A 20,491-nucleotide genomic window follows, 5' to 3' on the forward strand; every position below is an offset into this window, starting at 1 on the left:
CCTATAGTTTTCTCTTTTTATTGTGTCCTTGTCTTATTTTGGTATCAGGGTAATGCTGGTCTTGAAGAATGAACTTGGCAGGATTCCCTCCTCTTCAATACTTTTGGAATACTTTGAGAAGAATTGAAACAAAAATGTGTAGAATTCAGCTGCGAAGTCACCTAGTTCTGGGCTTTTCTTTGTTGGGAGACTTTTTATTATTACTTAGTCATACATGTTACTCATTATTGGTCTGTTTTAGGATTTCCGTTTCTTCTTGGTTCCATCTTGGTAGGTTGTACGTGTCCGGGAATTTATCCATTTCTTCTAGGTTTTCCAATCTGTTGACATATAGTTGTTCAAAATAGTCTGTAATGATCCCTTGTATTTCTGTGGTATCAACTGTCATTCTCCTTTTCTGTTTCTAATTTTATTTCTTTCGGATTTCTTTTTGTTTGCTTAGTGTAGCTAATGGTTTGTCTATTTTATTTATCTTTTCAAAAAACCAACATTTTTTTCTTCATTTTTATATTTGTTAGTTTCAAGTTTATTTAGTTCCTCTTTGATCTTTGTTATGTCTTTTCTTCTACCACTTTTGGATTTGATTTGTTCTTGCTCTTCTAGCTCATTGCAGTTCGTTGTTAGGTTGTTTATTTTAAATCTGTTTTTTAAATGTAGGAGTTTATTGTTATAAACTTTCCTCTTAATACTGCTTTTGCTGTATACCATAAACTTTGATATGTTGTGTTTCTGTTTTCATTTATTTCAAGAAATTTTTAAATTTCCTTCTTCATTTCTTCATTGACCCATTGGCTATTCAAGGGCATATTGTTTAATTTCTATGTATTCATACAGTTTTGAAAGTTCTCCTCGTTGTTGATTTTTTTTAAAATTAAACTTTGTGTTCTAGGGTACATGTTCACAATGTGCGGGTTTATTACATATGTATTCGCGTGCCAAGTTGGTATGCTGCACGCATTAACTCATCATTTACATTAGGTATATCTCCTAATGTTATCCCTCCCCCCTCCCTCCTCCCCCCTCCCCACAACAGGCCCCAGTGTGTGATGTTTCCTTTCCTGTGTCCAAGTGATCTCACTGTTCATTTCCCACCTATGAGTGAGAACATGCGGTGTTTAGTTTTCTGTCCTTGCGATAGTTTGCTGAGAATGATGGTTTCCAGCTGCATCCATGTCCTTACAAAGGACATGAACTCATCCTTTTTTATGGCTGCATAGTATACCATGGTGTATATGTGCCACATTTTCTTAATCCAGTCTGTCATTGATGGACATTTGGGTTAGTTCCAAGTCTTTGCTGTTGTGAATAGTGCCGCAATAAACATACGTGTGCATGTGTCTTTATAGCAGCATGATTTATAATCCTTTGGGTATATACCCAGTATTGGGATGGCTGGGTCAAATGGTATTTCTAGTACTAGATCCTTGAGGAATGACCACACTGTCTTCCACAATGGTTGAACTAGTTTACCGTCCCACCAACAGTGTAAAAGTGTTCCTATTTCTCCACATCCTCTCCAGCACCTGTTGTTTCCTGACTTTTTAATGATCACCATTCTAACTGGTGTGAGATGGTATCTCATTGTGGTTTTGATTTGCATTTCTCTGATGGCGAGTGATTATTGTAGCAGGACTAGCCTCAGACAAAACATGATGGGAGGCTACATGTATCAGCTAACAGAACAAAACGTTTTACACTGCTTTCTCAAACAATGTCTGGAATTTACAGATAACACTAGTAGTTTTGGTCAGGGGTTAATATTATTATTATTATTTTAACCACCAGGGCCAGGTGGTGGTGCCAAGGTCCTCTAGCTATTTATCTTCCTTCTGTTTCTTTCTAACTTTTTGTTTTCTCCCCCTTCTCCTGTCTTATAAACTAGGGAAAAGGGGAGACGGGGAAAAGCTGGGAAAGACAACAGGAGAAGTGGTGGTCTCATTCTATATTATGAGCATTTTTTCATGTCTCTATTGGCTGCATAAATGTCTTCTTTTGAGAAGTGTCTGTTCCTTGTTGTTGATTTATAGCTTTATTCTGTTAGAGTCTGAGAATATCCTAGATGTTATTTCAATTTTAGAAAAAATGTATTGAGAATTCTTTTGTAGCCTAACATGTGGTGGATTCTAGAGAATATTCCATGTGCTGAGAAGAATGTGCATTTTGTATCTGTTGGATGAAATGTTCTGTAAATGTCTGTTAGGTCCATTTGGTCTACACTGGACTTTAAATTTGATGTTTTGTTGTTATTTTTTGTCTAGATGACCTCCAGTACTGACAGTGGGATTTTGAAGCTCCTACTATTGTTGTGTTGGTGTCTCCCTGTCTCTCTCTATACATATATATGTATATATAAATTTATTTGAGACAGAGTTTTGCTCTTGTTGCCTAGGCTGGAGGGCAGAGGTGCAATCTCAACTCATTGCAACCTCCACCTCCTGAGTTCAAGTGATTCTCCTGCCTCAGCCTCCCAAGTAGCTGGGATTACAGGCATGTGCCACCATGCTGGGCTAATTTTTTGTATTAGTAGAGACAGGGTTTCACCATATTGGCCAGGCTGGTCTTAAACTCCTGACCTCAGGTGATCCACCTGCCTCCACATCCCTCCCAAAATGCTGGGATTATGGGCGTGAGGCACCGCGCCCGACCTCTCTCTCCATTTAGATCTACTAATATTTGCTTTATATATCTGAGTGCTTTGTTGTTGGGTGCACATATACTCGTAATTGTTATATCCTTTTGCTATTTTGATCTCTTTATTATATAATTACCTTTTTTTCTCCTTTTTACAGTTTTTGACTTAAATTGTGATTGATCTGAAATAAATATGGCTACTCTTGCTTACTTTTGATTTCCATTAATGTGGAATGTGTTTTTCCATCCCTTCACATTTAGTCTATGTGTGTCTTTGCAGCTGAACTGTGTTTTTTGTAGGCAGCATATAGTCGGTTTTTCTTGTTTTAAATTCATTCAGGCCGTCTCTATCTTTTAATTGGGAATCTTGGGATTATTTTGCTATTGATATCACAGTCCAGACATTAAGATTTTCTCACTTAAGTCGCTTGTACACAAATTAATATGAAGAGGAAGTAGAGTTTTTCTTTTGTCCTTTTGAAGAGAGTGATGGATTATTATTTTGACTTCATGCAAGTGAGGGACTCACCATGCCTGTTGGGATTTTAGAATTTCTTTCCTGTTATTAGGAACAGCAATGATCTGTAATGGGTTCCTGGAATCATCCAGTGATGGTCTGAATATCTTAAAAGTTTCCTTTCATGTCTCATTTTCTATTTCTCCCCTAGTAGCCATGCACCCGGGGCAGGACATGGCCTTACATTTCCTTGGTTTCTTGATGATTTCTTAGGTTTAGTGTTTGACACAGTTAGGATTCTGGATAAAATCAGCCCTTCTGGGAAGTGTGTAAGTCAAACAAGGACTTTCTGGTGGCGTTATACAGGTTTCCCATGCCCCGTGAGTACAGGAATAGCCCCCTGGGGAAGGAGAATGGGCACATGATGGCAGGGAGCCATTCTTGGATGGTCCCATCGTTCTGCAGGAATTGTCATGCAGGAAGAAGAAGCACATGGCGACTGAGCTGGTAGTGATTCTGCTGATACTTTTGATCGTTATGATTTGCTCCTGAAAGGTGATGTGGGATGAACTGCAATATTTAGAATGCTGACATTCCTTGAAACAAAGATATAGAAAAAGGCTTATAATTGCATGATGCCTTGTAGTTTTCAGCTGCTCTCATGTGGATCCTTTTTCGTCCTTCTGAAATGCTTTCCCAGGAGAGAGCGTTGTTCTTCGTGTATAGATGAGGAGCCTGGGTTTCAAATGGTTAGGAATTCAGTGCACGCATTGGAATCTTTAGTTTCCTGGAACATTTTCTATTCAAGTATAGACCACATGGCCTCTAAAGGCTGGCTCATTCTTAACACCGCGAATGGGGATCCAGCCTCACCTCTGGGGTGGGTGGCAGGAACTCCACAGCCATCCTGGGTGCTCTGGGGTGGGGTGGCTGAGCTGTGGCAGCCCCTCCCAGCTGAGCAGCAAGGCTGGGGAAAGCTCATTCCATTCCCCTTGGTTCTAACCAGGTAGAGGCTTACACTGCACATTTCCTTAGCTGGGAACCTTTAGAACTTTACATTTAAATCTAGTCTGTGATCCAGGGGGTAGACACATGGGTATTCACTGTACGATTCCTACATTTTTTGTATATTTAAAAAAATTTTTTATGTGTCGTGGATGACAAAAGAAATGAGACCCCTTTGAGTTAGCTTTTCTGTACAGCATCTTCTAGAATCAGGAGGCTGGACAGGGTTTAGTTTCATCAGAAATCTGAATCTTTCTGGTCAAGAGACGGCACTATTAAGTTCTTGGTTGTGTGGTTTCTGGGAAAGAAATATTCTAAATGAGTTCCAGGAATCACCTCTGTGGGATTTCTACAGGAAAAGTGACCACTCTTGAAGCTTCGCTGTCACTAACAAGAATAATGGTGACGGTTTCTAAGCTGTCTCCAGCCAATCTTTAGTTCTTTTATGCAGAGTGCTTTTATTCCAAGTGAAGTGCCCTTCTGTTTAATAGTGACCTCCAGTTATTACAGGGATTGCAGCTGCATTTGATGGACGTGAACCTGCTCATCTCTGGCTCCCCAGCTTCGCCTCTGGGGTGCGTGGCAGGCGCTCCACAGCCATCCTGAGTGCTCTGGGGTGGGAAGTCTCTAGGGGGAGTGGACAGTGCATGGCCGGGACGTTCCTGTCCGACGTTCCACACTGGTGTATAGGCGTCTCTGCCCTGTTTCCTCCGTCCGTGCGTCTGTGGCGTTTCCTCTGTTCGTGCATCTGTGGACTGTTTTCTCCGTGAGTGCCTCTGTGGCACGTTTTCTCCGTCCATGCGTCTGTGGCGTTTCTTCCATCCGTGCGTCAGTGGCGTTTCTTTCGTCCCTGCGTCTGTGGCACTTTTCCTCCCTCCGTGCGTCTGTGGCACTTTTCTTCCCTCCATGCGTCTGTGGTGTTTCCTCCGTCCGTGCGTCTGTGGTGTTTTCTCCGTCTGTGGATCTGTGGCGTTTCCTCTGTGAGTCTGTGGCCTGTTTTCTCCATCCACGCTGAAGGCCGTCACTTCTCTCTAGTCACCACTTACTGATCGCTCCCTGTGTGCTGAGCCTGTGTCAGGCGTGTGGCGTGTGTCACCTGTGTGGCAGGGGTTTGCGTGACACACAGGGACACACGCTTGGGGAGCTGCAGTGATGGGGTCATAGCCACGCAGCTCAGCCCTCGGTCTGAGGGTCTTGGTGCCCACCCAGCTCTTCCCGAAGCAGCCTCGGGGCAGATCCCAGCTCTGCTTTCTCTCCTCGAGGTACCTCATGAGGTAAACTAAGCAAATCGAAAGTAGGAAACAGTTGTGAAATGAGGCCTGGGTTCAAGTGTGTGTGTTCATTTCTCTTTACATGTTTACTTCACGTACCCCCAATGATATACTTTCCAGCTGGTATAACAATTAATTACCAGCCATTACTGGTACAAAATTCCAGGAAGGATATTTGAGGAGGGCATAGTCTCAAAAACATGCTTGATTTTCACAGTTGTGATTTGCATGATAAAGCTCTCAGGACTGTGACTTTCTTTTGTTATCTTATTTTTATTTTTAGACCCTTGGGAGGAAGTTATTTAGTGATTACTTATAATTGTGAAAATAATGTAATGATTACAGAATCTCATTAGAATAAATACTATATTTTCTGTTCCTTATGTCAATGAAATCATCTTAATCCAGGCCGATGTTGGCAGGAATTGTCACGTTTAAAATGGGTAAGATATTTATGTGATGTGACGACCTCCCGTATCGTCTCTGGAACATATCAGAACTTTCATCTCAATTCTCACTTGTTGACACCCTACCTTGTTTTGTAATTATTCTTGTTTGCATCAGAATTTTGAATCCACGTACCTGAGATGATACTTACGTATGCATGTACGCATGCATGTGTGTGCATGTGTGTATGCGTGTGTATGTGCGTGTCCACGTGTCCATGTGCACGTGTATATGCATGTATGTGTGTGCATGTGTACGTGTGTATATGAGTGTACGTGTATGTGCATATGCGTGTGTATGCATGTATGTGTATATGTGTGCATGCATGTGTGCTCATGCACACATGTGTATGTGTGTATGTGTATGCACATATGTACACGCGTGTGTACATGTATAGGTACGTGTATGCATGTGTATGCATCTGTGTGCACACAGATATACCTTTTCCTTTCATACAGGCTGTTTTGAGTATTGCTGTTAGGCAGTGACAACTTTCTGTTTCCTCAGTCAGAAAATGGGTAGCTCATCATTAATAAAGATGAGCATTCAACATCAAGAATAACTAAATACAAATGAAATTATCATATTAAATAAATAAATTCCAAAACAAAGGCAATGTTCTGTACTATGTGTTCACATTGAACTTTCTTATAAAAATCGGTGTGAATGTTTCCCACTTATTGGAAATCACATGACTAGTTTAAGCCAAAACGTGGAATATTAATTAATTCTGTTTTCAGATCACTTTTGCATATTTATGATTGATCTGTTCTGCTGTTCTGGAAGCTCTGAAAACCACTCTGTCTTACTCTAGCTGGTGCCACGGTTGTGAGAATTCAGGGAAACAAGGTGTTTGCCAGTTTAAGTATTTTAGATCTCAAACTGCCTCTTTTCTGCATCATAAACCAGTCTTAAAGACAGACATAGTGTGACTTGTAGTGGATTATGTCAGTTTTATTTTCTGTGGCTGAATCATCACTCTACATTGTGAATTAATGTTATTTTTCAGATCGTCTTTATAACACAGGGAGGTTCTCCAGTGTTGAGTGCAGGTTCAGTGAAAGTACTAACACTGTTACTACGGACTTAAACAGACTTGTTTTCTGGGGTGATAACCTTGGAGTCAGGCATTCAGTGTCCGCCCATCTCTTGGTTCCGAGTTCTCGGTCCCCTCCCGCTCTCCTCTCCCTGTACCCTTACTACTGTCTTACCTTCTTTTTGACTCCTAGGCCCTCGGAAGATGGTGTGTTGGGGGCAGGTGCCTGCTGTGAATCTTTGATAACTTTGGGAGAGAACTTTTTCTTTGGAGCAAGACCCCTCTCAATAAACTTTCAGTAGCCTGAGTATCATCTGTTGTGTGAACTATTTGTGGAAAATGTTCAGCATTTTTCCTTGGATTTTGACTGATCTTTCTCCACCTGCCAGTTTCTTCTCAGTTTGCCATGTCTGTACCCTCACCAACCCGTTCCAGCCTGGTTACGTGTAAAGTATTTGAAGCAGAGCTCTGCAGATGAGAGAGTGTGTGTCACCCCCCGAGTTCCCTTCCTGGCCTCTGAGTGTCGGTTGTGTTTTGTTCCGAGGGACGACTCTGAGGCTCCTGGCCCCTGTTTTGGAGCACCCCACAGCAAAGTGGGTGTAAAATGAAAAATGGGTTTATGCTGTATTATTATAATTCATAGAGTAGATGATAAAAATGCTTGAATCTGAACAGCAACTGAAAATGAGGACATGGTACCAGTTTGGATGTTGGACGACTTTCTTGAAAAAAGTTTTCATCAAATTTAGAAACTGTGAGTGTGCTGTTTTCTATTTCATACTTAGAATCTGTATAGTGTGTGTTGTATGAATGTGTTGTATGAGTGTGTTGTGTTGTATGTGAGTTGCATGGGTTGTATGTGTGTTGTATGTGCATATTGTGTTGAGTTGCACTTATTGTACGTTTGAGTGTTGTGTGTTGTATGAGTGTGTTGTGCGTGTATTTGTGAGTTGCATGCTTTGTATGTTGTATGAGTGTTGTGTGTTGTATGTGTGTATGTGTATGTCGTATATGAGTTGCATGTATTGTGTGTGATGTATGAGTGTTGTGTGTTGTATGAGTGTGTTGTACATGTGTTTATGGGTTGCATGTGTTGTGTGTTGTATGAGTGTTGTGTGTTGTGAGTGAATTGTACATGTATTTGTGTTGAGTTGCGTGTGTTGTGTGCATGTTGTATGTGTTATATGTTGTATGAGTGTGTTGTACGTGCATGCTGTGTTATGCGTGAGTTGCATGTGTTGTATGTGTTGTATGAGTGTATTGTATGTGTATGTTGTGTTATGAGTTGCATGTATTGTGTGTACGTTGTATGAGTGTTGTGTTGCATGAGTGTGTTGTACGTGAATGTTGTGTTGAGTTGCGTGTGTTGTGTGTGTTGTACGTGCATGTTGTGTTGAACGTGAGTTGCATGTGTTGTACGTGAGCTGTATGAGTGTGTTGTGTGTGTATGTTGTGAGTTGCATGTATTGTATGTATGTTGTATGAGTGTTGTGTGTGCATGTTGTGTTGTGAGTTACGTGTGTTGTGTGTTGTATGAGTGTTGTGTGTTGTATGAGTGTGTTGCATGTGCGTGTTGTATGTGAGTTGTGTGTTGTGTGTGCTGTATGAGTGCATTGTACGTGCGTGTTGTGTTGTATGTAAGTTACGTGTGCTGTATGTGTGTATGAGTGTGTTGTACGCACATGTTGTGTTGTGAGTTGCATGTATTGGTTATGTGTCGTATGAGTGTGTTATAAATGCACATTGTGTTGTGAGTCACATGTATTGGGTATGTGTTGTATAGGTTGTGTGTGTTTGTGTGCAGTGTGTGTTGTCAGTGTTGTATAAGCCCATTGTACATGCGTGTTGTGTTGTGTTGCATGTGAGTTGCATGTTGTCAGTGTGTGCCATGTGAGAGGCGTGGCATCCACATGACTGCTCCTCAGTGAGTCCTGCCTTGCAGCCCCTTCAAGCTTGTATCTTCCCGAGCAGCCTAGAAGCAGCAGCCTGTTTGCCTCTGCCCCTCCCCAGGGGGCCTCAGCCAGATCCTGTGCTCAGCCCCCGGCTGGGCAGTCTGCCTCTCTTGTCTCTCTCTCTTCTCTCTCATCGTCCTCCTGCGCCTCCTCCTTCTGGGGACCTGCATCCTTCCTCTGTGCTTCCTGGCAAGCCACACCTGGGACGTTGGAGTTCAGGCTGTCCTCCAAACCGTTTGCTCCTCTCTGAAGAGCGCCCCCCCTGACTGGCCGTGAGCAGCTGGAGTGGATTGCAGGGAAGGGAGGTGGGTGTTCCTGTAGAGACGCCAGGGTCTTACCTGGGGAGAAGGGAGCCTGCACTGGGCAGGCCGCCCTCCTGAGGAAGGGGATGGGGTGGGAGGAGGCTCTCGTGGACAAGGGGCCCACCTCCTGCCCTCCTTCCCTCTATCCCAGTCTGTTGTGAGGGAGGGCGGGACCCTAGGTGATTTCTATGCAGATCTTCAATTATCCACGCTGTGAAACAAATACTTCTGTTTTTAAGATCAGAGGAAATCTCCTTTGTTTCTCTGCCTTTTATTTTATTTTATTTTATTTTATTTTATTTTATTTTATTTTATTTGAGAAGGAGTTGCCCAGGCTAGAGTGCGGTGGCGTGATCTCGGCTCACTGCAACCTCCACCTCCCAGGTTTAAGCAATTCTCCTGCTTCAGCCTCCTAAGTAGCTGGGATTACAGGTGCCCGCCACCACATCCGGGTAATTTTTGCATTTTTAGTAGAGATGGGGTTTCACCATGTTGACCAGGCTGGTCTCAAACTCGTGACCTCAAGTGATCCACCCGCCTTGGCCTTCCAAGGGGTTGGGATTACAGGCGTGAGCCACCGTGCCCGGTCTGTCTGCCTCTTAGTTAGAACCTGTGTATTTTATGTTTTACATTTCACTTTTCTGGGTCAGAACAGTAGTGTTTCTTTTTCGTAGTGTTGCTATGAATGTCCTTTACGGTTAGGAGACTGGGTTGGCTGCCCACTGGAGAGTGGTATCACTGGGTCACGGTCACCATCTGCCGCAGCAGCGTCCAGAGTGTTTAGAGTCTTTCCTGGACGTAGACACCCTTTTGTCTGACATTCAGATAAAACCAATCACCGCATTCAGATAAAGAGGTCAGAGCTGGGAACCGTTAGTTCACATCCACCTCTCCCGAGAGTGTTCACGCCTCTTCCACGCGGGGCTAGGCTGCTGCTGAGCATGGTTCTGCTGGCTGTGGCTGTGGCCTCTTTCCTCAACCACAGCCATCGCAGGCCTGCCACAGTTTTTATTCTTCTAGAAGAGAATAGGCAACACAAGAGAAGCAAGGTATGTTAGATATGAAACCGTTAAAAATTATTTCCTCAAACATTGTATATATTTTTTGCCCATACCTAATTTGATAGCAATTTTAAAAAGATTAAAATGAAAAAAAAAATTCCCCTATATTAAGTCTTTGAAAGGCATCCAACTTAGTTTTCATACAATTATTCTCTCTTTGGAGTCATACTTTGTTGGTTTCAGTAATGTGTAACAAATGCACCAGCATAAACAGATTTAGGAGCAAACAACTGCTTCGTAATTATAGTTCAGCTCGCGGGGCCCAGCTGTGGGGGTGCAGCCTGCGCCTGCCTGTGCGCCAATAGGGCTGGTCACCTTGAGCATCTGGGAGTGTCTGGGTAAGTGAGGTCTGGGCAAGGCAGCGTCCACACACCTGCGTAGTTCTCACTTTGTCCACGTTATCCGGCAATGCCACAAAATTATCAAGTAAGTGTTCTCCAAGCGCATATTCAGTTAGTGTTTGGAAAGTGCATAGGTACCTCATACAGCACCTTTAAGAGGAACTAGGAGCCCAGGAATGAGAGCGGGTGTGAGGCCTGTACTCTCTTTGCACAGATAAAATATGCATGTGCATATCTGAGGCCAGAAAGTTAGATTGGGGCCAGAATGTGGAAGTCCTTACCTGTGGGATACTAGGGAACCACTGAGGGTTTCGGAGAGAATCGTGTCTCTGATGTGCGGCATGCCGTGGAGCCGGGGGGTGACAGGGCAGGCTCATGCAGGGCACTCGCCGTGGCCGGAGGAGGAGAGAAGGCAGCCAGTGAGCTGAGCAATTCGGTGCCTCGGTCAGGAGGGGAAGAGGGAGTACAGGAAGGCGGATGAAGCTGCGAGTCTGCACCCCGAGGTCGCCGTTGCGCTTTGCCGGAAATCAGGAGAAGCAAGTGTGGACCTGACTCAGAGATACTTAGAGACACCACTGCAAGCTGCAAGTTTGGAAATACAGGAGGAGGCTTGGGGAAAATCTGGAGCAGGGAGCATTTGGGAGCCTCTTAGGTAGAAGTGCAGGTCAAGTAGCCAGAGTGTGAGGCGTGCATGTCTGGAGAGAGGAGGCCAAAGGAAAGCCCACATTTGGAAATGGAGGAAGGGTTGGAAGACCCAGAGAAGGCCCTGCTTAGAATCCAGAGAAGAGCTGGATGGCGCAGTTCACTAAAGCCCAGAGCCGAGAGTTTCCAGGAGAAAGTCCCAAGTGTTGCTGAAAACCAGGGGGCAGGACTCCAGTTGGAGCCTGTGGGGGAGCCTGGCGGCCCTGATCCCTGAGAGCAGCCAGAGCCTGGGTGTCATGGTGGAAGTGGGTGGGAAGTGCAGGAAGCAGGTGGAGATGGTCCTTCAAGGCCTGGTGCTTCACACAGGTAGCCAGCTGTGGACCGAGACACAACTGGAGAGGGGCCTGAACCCAGAGCATCTCCAGGTGGAGGAGGGAGCCAGGAAGGGCAAAGGTATCCGGAAGAAAGGGGGCAGGCATGGAGCCAGGTCCCCAGGGAGGCTGCAGTCTTCTTTCTCTGTTCATGGACTGGTTGTTGGTTATTTTGAGTTCTCAAAGTCGTCCACTCGGTGCGGTCCAGAGAAAGTTCCCAGGGGTCTCAAGCCGGAGCAGGCCTTGTGCTTTTCCGAACACTGTGCGTGTTGACTCAGGGTTACCGTCAATGGCTAATTCTAGCGTGTCTTTTGTTGAAGTCTGCAGAGGAGCCTCAACCAGCACCGGCTTTTGAAGAACTTAGAAAACTTGTGTTCTTCTGATTCTGGGATTTTTGCCTGAAATGCCTCGTATATTTTTGGCTAGGTGTTGTTAGCACTTGTGTTACAGCATTTGGAGCTCTGTATTTTTGTGATGTGCTAGCTGTGAGGATGTTTAAAATTAGATTCCTAGAAATCAGGTTATAGGAGCTCTCGGCCATGCTTCATGGGTTATGTTTTGACCCCTCATAGTGGACCCCGTTGCAGTGGCTATTCTTAGTATTTGTGGAACACCTGACTGGTGATGCTAGGAGAATGTGATTTGTTTTCTTTGTAAGTCTAAAGTCTAACGACCTTGTAGAGTCTTTATACCTATCTCTTATAAATCAGCTTTAATATACTTGAAAATGTCCTCATTGTGCCCTTGAAAAGCAGGCTCACATTTTAAAAGTCATCCTTTTAAAATCCTTTTCTGCAGCCTGTGCCCTTTGTCTGTTTTGTTACCTTCACTGCAACATCATGAAACAGGGACAAGGGCTAGAATCTATTTCATACACAGAGCTTGAAACAGGGACAAGGACTAGAATCTCTGTTTCATACACAGAGCTGAACTGTGCTGAGCGACCTGCTATGCTGACGTCTGTTTCTGTCATGAGAGGGAACCCAGGCCTCTTGACTTTTCCTTTTGTACATTTTCAAAAAGAATATTTTTTCCTCTCTTGGGTCCATTCCATTGTGGGATTCTCTCCTAAGGCTGTTTCTTTGCGTTCCATTTTGACAAGTATGATTTATTTCTGAGATGATGAAAGGGCAGTGAAAAGGCCTGGGAAAGAGAAAGCAGGAAGAGAAGGAATCGTCTCATGATTTTAGTCAGAAGGAAATCACTCAGACAGAAACGCTATTCCAAGTGGGTCAGATCCCAGGAAGTGGGATTGAATAAGTGACATGATATCGCACAACTGTTTTACATTCTTGCTGTTGCCAGGGGTAACGAAAAGAACGAGTATATTCATTCCGAGGTCAAATATATATCTTTGCTGACTCTGACTATAATTAGCAGAATTCGTTCAGTTCAAGTTTGAGAATACCTTTACAGAAGAGGGTCTTCGTGCCCGTGTGCCTATTTCTATTTATATGTTCACACGTATTGGAGTATAAATGTGTGTGTGCTGTGTGTGAGACCTCATTATTTGAAACAAGAAATGTGCAGTAGAGCTTATTAATTACGGGAAGGTACATTTGGGGGATAAACCACTTTGTTTAGAATTGAATAATGGGGTCTTTGAGGGATGTATATATGTATGTGTGTTTGCATTTATGTGTATGAAAGTGTGTATTGCATGTATATGTGTTGTGCATGTATGTGTGCCTTTGTGTGTAATGTACATGTGCATGCATGTGTATATGTGTGCATGTGTATTTGTGTTGCATGTATGTGTGTGCATGTGTTACGTGTTTAGGCACGACTGCACATATGTGCAAGTAGGCATGCATGGATGCTCATGTGTATATAGTTATACATGTATATTTGTGCATGTTATGTCTACACACTTACGTATGTATGTGTGTCAGAATGTGTATGTATATGCATGTGTGTTTGAGTGTTGTGTGTATGCTTGTGCGTGTGTGTTTGAGTGTTGTATGTTTGTGTGCGTGTGTTTGAGTGTTGTGTGTATGTGTACGCGTCTGTTATGTGGTGGTATTATGTGATTATGTGAACGTGTGTGCATGTGTGAATGTATGTATTGCATATAGGTGTGCGTGTCCATGTGTGTGTGTGTGTGTGTGATATGTGTCTGTGCATGCATGCATGTGCACATTTGATTTGTGAATCCTCTCTGGGAGGGGCATGTTCCTGGAGACAGTGCATGGGATCCTCCGCTGTCCTCTCAGGGAGAGAGACATTGTGAAAGTTCGAGCCATTAGGTAAACATGCCTGATGTTCTATAAAATATATATTTAAATATACCACTGGGGTTAAATATATGTTAAATGGGTGCAAAGCTGTTATATTGCATTAAAAGTCATGTTAGTACTTCCTGGTTAAAGGCTTTGTGAAAGATTTCCTGTACATGGGACATAATACACCACACAGAATTACAGCAGGTCAATGGTATTTGCCAGGAGGTCTGGCTTATGATTGGTATTTCTAGTTGCAGACATGCAGGTTGAGCTTTGCTGGACTTAGAGGAGGGTCATTGACTCTGCCCACTGAATGATACCAGCGTCTCTGCTGCTTCCTTTTTCTGCCGGCTTCATCCAGAGCTGGGACAGCTGCTCTCAGACGCATTGTACTTTTTTCTACATAAAAATCTGCAGCATTTGTTAGCAGTCCAGTAGCAGACCGAGTGGCAGGTCCAGGGGCAGGTCCAGCGTCAGGTCCAGCATCAGGTCCAGCGGCAGGTCCAGCATCAGGTCCAGGAACAGGTTCAGCGGCAGGTCCAGCGACAGGTCCAGGGGCAGGTCCAGCAGCAGGTCCAGTGTCAGGTCCAGCGGCAGGTCCAGCCAACTTTCCACATGGCCCATGTGAAAATGTACCCTCTCCCTTCCATTTTTTAAAGCAGTATCATTAGTAGAGCCTACTGCCATTTCTCCTTGAGCTCCTCACAGTGGATGGTAAGCATTTGCTTTATTAAAGCAAAGTTCCGTGCTCTTTGTGCTAAGTCCCCTCTGCCTTTCTGTGAGAGGCTAGAATTGGGATCGACCCTCAGCTGTGCCAGAGCCTTGGTACATGTCTCAGTTCTGGAATCTACTCTGTGCTTGTTGCCTTCCATCCACCGACAGCCGTCTGTCTTCCTGTCACTCCTTCAACACGGAGTCCAGCAGAGTGCACACAGGTGAGCCTGTGTGAATGCTGGTTTTGTAGGATCTTATCGGGACCTTAGTCATCTTTTCACTAGGAAACCAGACACTGCAAAGGACTTAAAGAAAAGCCCAAAGAAGCCGTATCAGTAGAATCATAGAGACAGAATTCTACAACCATAGGAAGTGGCATTGATTATCATGAAATGTGCATTTATGTGAGGCATAGTAAAACATCACATTTCTTACTGGGTAAGAGCTTGGAAAAGATTATGAAAGTATAACTGACTCTACTCTTGTATCGTAGAACATGGTAAAATGATGCAAGGTGTTGTATAGAATGGAACAAACAGAATATAATTATATAGAGTAGCGCAGAATAGAACAAATAGCATAATGTTATATAGGGTAGCATAGAACAGAAGAAACAGTGTAACATTATGTAGTATAGTATACAATAGGAAAAATCGTATTACATGGTCTAGAATAGAACAAGTGGGATAGTATTGTAGAGTATACAGTTGAACTAATGACGTAGTATTGCATAGCATAATACAATCTAGATTAGAACACACAGCATAGTATTAATATTACGTAGTGTGGTGTGGAATAGTAGAGTCGCATGGCACAGAACAGAGAGGATAGTGTTCTGTAGCACTGATGCAGGAGTTTTGCTCTTTAGCTCAGCTGGGTCCAGGTTCTTGTCTAATGACCAGGAAGAAACAGGCACGGGGACATCGAAGAGTGAGTGCAGTGGAACTCGTTAAGCTAAAAGTTAAGCTCTCAGCGAAAAGAGGGGTCCTGAGAGCAGATTGCTGGTCGCCCCCTTCCCAGTTGACTACAAGGGCTTTTATATAGAAGCTGATGGGGCTGGTCTCGCTGTCTAAGGAGCAAATATCTGGTGGTTCCACCCCATTCCCTCGTGTGCATGGGGACCTTTAGTCTGCTGTGAGCATGTTTAGGAGGGCCCCCCCGTGCAAGTCCCCCTATCTGCACAAAACATGGGCTGGAGGCTCTCTGGGACCCTTCCCTTACTGTCTGCCTAAAGCAAGCTGGCTAACTCCTTTCTGTATAGAAGAAAATAGAATAGAATAGAACAGATAGTACAGCGTTTTATAGTATGGAGTGAAGCTGTAGTATTCTATCATAGAGAATGGAATAGTATAGAATAGAACAAACAGATCGTACTAGTGTAGTATAGAATAGTAGCCTCATGCAGCACGGAGCAGTGTTGTTCTCCCTATGTACAGAGTGTAACCACCAGGAGAGCGTTCTTCAGTGGGGCGTCACTGGCCCTTCATATTTCTTTGGTTCTGCGGAAATGAGGAGAGGAAGTTAATAGAGGGGGAGGAGGTTGGCTTTCTTACTTTTAAGGCGCTCATTACTTCTTGGGGATCATTTGATGGTCCCCTTTGGTAGTATTCTGTGAAGCAGTCTCTGTACTCTGTGTAGGGTGAAATGTGGAGCAGTCTGTGGACTCTGTGTAGGGTGAAATGTGGAGCAGTCTGTGGACTCTGTGTAGGGTGAAACATGAAGCAGTTGAGAAAGGATGAAGTCAGAAGTAGCTCAGCAGAGATGCACCAACTCTTACCTGGGAGACTGTGGAGCAGTCTGTGGACTCTGTGTAGGGTGAAATGAGGTGTTTTGTGTGAATTGTTGTCTCATGCCTGGCACATGGCAGAGCCTCCGTGGATCTTGCCGTCGTGAACCCTCTGATAACTTCTCTACAGTGCCCTCCACACTATAAATACCACACATTGTGGGAAGTCCGGGCCTTTTCAAAGGCTGGGTTTCATTTTAACAAAATTGTTATGCCCTGCTTATTTGGAATGGCCAGATCATCCTGCACTTCTGACTTCACCTGTCCAGCTGGGTACACCTCCCTGCGTGCTGCCAAGGTTTACGGCGGAATTCCCTGACGCCACTACCCTCACTGCCTGCACCTGAATCTGCTGTGGGGTCATTTCCTTATTGGACTTGTCTGGGGACCTCCTGAGGGATGGATGGGTGAGGACTGGGTTATCTGGGGAAGGTGTTCATGGCATTCCTGTTTTCAGTTTGTGTCTCTGTTGGAAGAGATGCTTTTAGCACATCCGTTAATCCAGACGTGATTAGCAAGGAGTGTCTCTCCCAGGTAAGAGTTGGTGCATCTCTGCTGAGCTACTTCTGACTTCATCCTTTTTAAAGTCTGTTACAAAGAGAACTTTGGTTTCTCAAGGTTTAAGAATTGATGTCAAAGAGCAATTTAGTGTTCTTTTTGAGTCACCAGCCTTGCTGTGGATGATTCATGAGTCCTTGGTGGTTAGGGCCACAGCACAATCGGTGGGCCGTCTGTTCCCCACCCTGGTGGATACTTTCTCACCCAAAGAAATGTATTCTGTTAACATGTCTCAGTTAGAATATTTTAGTAGGAGACAGAGTTATGGCTCTTGTTTTAATTTGTAATAGATGATTACTGTAGCAGGGTCAAGGTTGAGACTTGCAGTGTAGCTCATGGAAAACATTGATTAGAAACACCCAAAATATATCACCAGCTTTGTTGCTGCAGCTCCAAGGGACTAGGAATGCATATATATTTTTTCTTTTGTTATTATTTATTATTTTTATTTTTGAGACAGAGTCTTGCTCTGTCACCCAGGCTGGATTGCAGTGGCATAATCTCAGCTCACTGTAACCTCTGCTTCCAGGGTTCAAGAGAATCTTGTGTCTCAGCCTCCCAAGTAGCTGGGATTACATGTGCCTGCCACCATGCCCAGCTAATTTTTGTATTTTTAGTAGAGACAGGGGTCTCACCGTGTTGGCCAGGCTGGTCTTGAACTCCTGACCTCAAGGGATCTGCCAACCTTGGCCTCCCAAAGTGCTTACATTACACACATGAGCCACTGTGCCTGGCCGCCATGATCATTTTAAATGTGGCACTGAATATCTGCCTTTTTTTTTTTTTTTTAAGAAGTGCAAATGTTACCTCTCACACCTCTATTCTGTTGCTGGCCTGGGCTGGCCAGCAGGGTTCCCAGGCTCGAGGCCATGTCTGAAGTGTTGTTGGACAGTGTGGATCTGTGACCCCTTGGTCTTTGGGGACGTGGGGCACCCCGAGACACCCACAGTCTTGCGAGGGCTTACGGCTCTGTGTGTGGCTGCTGTGAGGCAGCCTTCGGTGGGGAGGAAGGAGAGCAGAGCCCATCTGTCCTGGTGCGGAAAATGCCCAAGAAACCAAAGAAATGGTACAAAAAAAATCATCTGCCCTGGTGCCATTTCTGTAAAAAAAAAAAAAAATTCACTCTGAATGTGGTTCTGTGCTTGAGGAGGATAGAAAATACCTGGAAAGGCACAGAAAGTGTTCTTATGGGGTCAGCGCCGGGAAGTGGGATGGGAGGCTTGGGAGTGTGTGCAAAGGAGGAAGTGGCATATTTTATTCTAGTTTATTTGGTAGAGCAAGTGATGAAAGTGAAGCTTGAGTGATCAGAGTAGCTCAGCCTGGCCATGGGTAGATCCCAGCGTGTCCCGCCTCCCGCCTGCAGCTGCAGCTCTGTTTCTCCGTCACAAATGAGACAGGTGGCCTGAGGTTGTGGGCCGAGGAGGGGCAGCTCGGTGTTCCCAGCACCTGACTGTTCAGGCTGCTCTTGGGCCAGCCTGAGGGAAGGGGCGGAGGAGAGCTGGGAGGGTGCACAGTGCGTCCTCCTCCCCCGCCCTGGGACTGAGGTAAGCCCAGGCTGCTGTCAGGATGGAGGAAGATGCCCTCAGGACGGAGGAAGAGGCCGATGGAGTTTGGTCAGCGGCCAGTGTTGTCTTTCCCACAGGGGATACGCAGTGCCCCAACTAGCAGGAAAAAACTCTGCTTTAGTTTTTAAATTTTGCTCATTCTCTTTATCGTGCTGGTCATGGTAAGATTTGGATATTGTTGGTAGGAATCAGTGTCAATTGCGTACAGTTGACTATTGTCCAACACAAGCTTGAGCTTTGCGGGTCAACTTATAGGTGGATTTTTTCAACCAAACTCAGGGAGAAAATACAGTGTTCTGCCACATGAAACGCATGTCGGAGGGCTGATTCTTTGTACACGCAGAAAATACAGTGTTCCTGCCATGTGAAACGCGTGTCGGAGGGCCGACTCTTTGTACACGCAGGTTCGGCAGGTCCACCTGTGGGGCTTGAATGTGCCTGGATTTGGTGTCCATGGGGTCCTGGAACCGACTCCCTGAGTCCAGCGAGGCTGGCCCCGGGATCGACTCCTTGAGGACAGCGAGGCTGGCCCCAGGACCGGCTCCCTGAGGACAGCGAGGCTGTTTCTAGTAGCAGGTGGTTTATTTTGTGTTTTCCCCCTGGCTCCACACCCCGTTCTCAAAGACACGGCTGTCACAGGGGGACCAGCTGGGGCAGGGGAAGAGTGGAGGGCACCTGGTAGAAGTGGCCGTGGACTCTCTTAGGAACGATAACCGTGACACCTACCGTAGACGAAGATGTTGTTGGTCTGCACTCTTCTCGTGTTGGTCTGGGGCATACAGTGGCCGTGGGCTGGTGTGGTCCACAGCCCCGGTCTGGGGCATGCAGTGGCTTTGGGCTGGTGTGGTCCACAGCCCCGGGCTCCGTGGTCCCTGACCCTGAAATCCCATCCGGTCCTGTGTCACCTTGGGCCAGCTGTCTCCTGAGGGGAAGGGAACAGGGAACAGCCCTCCCCGCATGGCCTCCCCAGCACCACCCACCCCCAGGACCTCCAGTGTTGACCCTGCTGGGGGCTCCTCTCTCCTGGGGGGACCTTGTCCCAACAAGAGGACTCCATGGGCTGCAGGAGGTGTCGAGCTATTTTCTCTCCTGGAACTGGGTTGCTGGCAGCTCCCAGATGCAGGAGGAAAGGCTCAGAAGTGCCTTCATAATAAGGAGTTGTTGACGTGAACTTTGGACAGCAAACACTGCTTACATTTCCTTTTCCATTTTGATGCGTTAATGGTGTGCGGCAACACCGTGACACACGGGGATGCAGGTGATGGGTGACCCCCCCGCAAGGGGGCCATGCACCTGTTTGATAAGAAGGCATGCTTCTCTTACTGCAAATAAAAGCTGTTAATGGTTTTCTGCCAGAAAGACCCTGTCCTTTATGTAGGATACATAGCGGATCATTTGGCAAGGGATTGGGGATTTGGGGTTAAACTAAAAACAAATTAATTTCATTTTGTAGCACTCTGAACCCATTTGAGTTAATTATTCATTGAGAATTTGAATAGCACACACTGTTCTGACTTCCAATTTCCCCCTAATGAACGGCATTTGCTGTAACATGACAAAACCCTTAGTCTTAGAATTACTGGGTAATGTGGAAAAAGTCAAAGTTGGTTCTCTGTTGTTTTGCTTTAAGGAAATTATATTACTTTGCAGCCACTTAGTTTTCTCCTTTCCAGTAAGAAAAATTGCTTTCTTACTACCTGAAAATTCGTGAAGGTCAAGGGGACACAGGCTGCAGTGCATTAAAAGCCACCATCAAATGTGGACGTGGACCGAGTTTTCCCCTGTTCTCTCCCACCATCAAATGTGGATGTGGACTCAGTTTCCCCCTGGTCTCGCCCATCATCAAATGTGGACTTTGACCCAGTTTCCCCGTGTTCTCGCCCATCATCAAACGTGGACGTGGACCCAGTTTCCCCCGTTCTTTCCCACCATCAAATGTGGACGTGGACCCAGCTTCCCCCTGTTCTTGCTAACCATCAAATGTGGACTTGGACACACTTTCCCTCTGTTCTTGCCCACCATCAAATGTGGACACGGATTCAGTTTCCCTCTGTTCTTGCCCACCATCAAATATAGATGTGGACCTAGTTACCTTCTGTTCTCACCCACCATCAAATGTGGGTATGGACC

General features: G+C 45.2%; 1 protein-coding gene and 1 pseudogene across 1 annotated transcript in view; one reads left to right on the forward strand and one right to left on the reverse strand.

The window, feature by feature from the left end:
- LOC135967904 (uncharacterized) overlaps positions 1–20,491 on the forward strand; it is a 45,971-nt gene that overhangs the window by 10,855 nt on the left and 14,625 nt on the right. The window lies entirely within an intron of this gene.
- LOC135967906 (uncharacterized) lies at positions 9,397–19,418 on the reverse strand (annotated as a pseudogene).

Source organism: Macaca fascicularis, chromosome 16 (genome assembly GCF_037993035.2).
Source record: "Macaca fascicularis isolate 582-1 chromosome 16, T2T-MFA8v1.1".
Taxonomy (NCBI): domain Eukaryota; kingdom Metazoa; phylum Chordata; class Mammalia; order Primates; family Cercopithecidae; genus Macaca; species Macaca fascicularis.